Raw genomic sequence first — 2500 nt, 5'->3', positions numbered from 1 at the left:
ATGATTATGATAATAGTGATAAGAGGAACAGCTGAAATAATGATGTTAATAAAATGATAATAACAATAATGATAAAATTATAGCAAGCATATTATAATGATAATAATCATGGAAATTATGAAAATAATTACAATAATAATAATGATGATAATACTGCAAGTGTATAGATAATGATAGTAATGGTAATCCCCAAAACGACACTGACGGTAATAGTAATAGTGAAAATTATGATAATAATAATGATAAGGATAATCATAATGATGATAATAATAACAACATAAGCAATAATAATGGTGCAAATGATAACACTAATGATAATGATAATGATGATGATAATAATAATAATAATAGTAATGATTATGATAACAATAATCAAACATCAAAAACAACAATAACAATGATAATAATAATAGTAATGATAATTATAATGATAATGATGATCATAATGATAACGATAACAAATAATGATTAAAGTGATAATGATAATGATATCTCCACTGCCCCCCCTTCTCTCTCTCTCTCTCTCTCTCTCTCTCTCTCTCTCTCTCTCTCTCTCTCTCTCTCTCTCTCTCTCTCTCTCTCTCTCTCTCATTTCTCTTTCTCTCCCTCTCTCTCTCTCTCTCTCTCTCTCTCTCTCTCTCTCTCTCTCTCTCTCGCTCTCGCTCTCGCTCTCCTTATGTCTACCCCTCTTCCTCCCTTTATTTCTGATATGATAATAGAACAATAATGATTATGATGATAATGGAAATGAAAATGATAATGCTATCAATGATGATAATGATACTGATCATTATGATGTGAAAAAAACAGTGATAATGAAAATGCTGCTGATGATAACAATAGTGATTGTATTGTGAAGAAAGAAATGCTTCGTAAATTTTGTTTGGAATGAATAGGAACCGTGTGGCTCCATCGATGTATATTTACGGATTGCATTGCGGATTTATAGAAATTGTATTTTGGAATATATATTGCAGTATACATGATGTTTAGATAAGAAATAATGAGTTTGTGAAAGGAAGAACGTGTGGACGCTCATGGCCCAAGGTTTGGTACGAACGCGGGCAAGAGAATTTTCGTCTCCTTGCCTCTGTTCTCCTCTGTGAGAAATTATTTTGGTATATGAAGTATGTAAAAATATTGTTTATATCTAAACAATTTTGTTAAGTTTTAAGTGATGATTCACTTGAAATGGACGATGCTAATGGCTTTTGTGACAATACGTTTTTGATGTGGAATTTTCTATGGCTTTGTAATTGTTTTTTGTTCACTGGATGATAATACCTGTTTTATGTGCTGAGCGAAATCAATTTGATTTGCATATTGATATATTATGCATAACCCTATATGTCCCCATTGTAATGATTTATCACGATTTAGTGAATCTAATTCCTGCTTGTTGTTCAATATGGTTCATGTGATTACTTGGAAATATTTGGATTTTCATGTGTTGACCTGTACAGAAATTAATTCTTTATAAGGGATTTATGGTAGTTGCGCTTTATTATATTTGTTTATTGCACTTATTAGTGTACCCAATTATAGTCGATAAATTGATTTTAAAAGATCTGAAACGGCACATGGTCTTAGACTATGAAGCATGGAATAAGTTCTTTGGTTGACGTGGTATTGTTACTATTCAGTGACTAAATAATCATGAGTAATGATGATAATAAGACTAATAGTAGTAATAATAATGATAATAATGGTAATAATAAGGATAATCTTGATATTAATGATAATAGGAATGACAATAAGTGAAAAATGATAATAGGAATGATAATAAGTGAAAAATGATAATAGGAATGATAATAAGTGAAAAATGATAATTATGATAACGATGATAATAACAAAACAATAATAATAGGAGTAGTAATAATAGTAATAGCAATACTGATAATGGTAATGATAATAATAATCATAATGATAATGATAATGTTAAATAATAGTTCTGATAATGATGATGATACTAATAACAATAATTGTAATGGTCATTATCATCTTAACAATAACGATAATGAAAATGCTGATAATGATAACAATAGTGATTGTGCTTGTAATCATAGATAATAATAGTAATGATGATACAGATAATAGCACTAGTAATGATAACAATAATGGTAATAATAATGATGATGATATATGTAATAATGATAATGAAAATAAATATGAAAATAATAATAATAACAACAATGGTAATAATGATTATAATGCTATAGCATTAGCAATAACAATGATAATGATGATAATGATAATAATATTGTAATAGTTATGGAATTATCATGAAAATGATGATGATGATATTGATACTACTACAACTAACAATAATATCAATGATGATAATAATAACAATTATGATAATAATAATAATGATGATAATGTTAATGATGGCAATAAAAATAATCATTAGAATGATAACACTAATAATGATAATGATAATAGTAATGATAATGTTAATCATAATAATGATAGTAGAATTAATAATGATAATAACAATGAC

The sequence above is a fragment of the Penaeus vannamei genome, chromosome 8 (genome assembly GCF_042767895.1).
Source record: "Penaeus vannamei isolate JL-2024 chromosome 8, ASM4276789v1, whole genome shotgun sequence".
Lineage (NCBI taxonomy): Eukaryota > Metazoa > Arthropoda > Malacostraca > Decapoda > Penaeidae > Penaeus > Penaeus vannamei.
The sequence above is the reverse complement of the archived record's forward strand: the minus strand, read 5'-3'. Positions refer to the sequence as shown.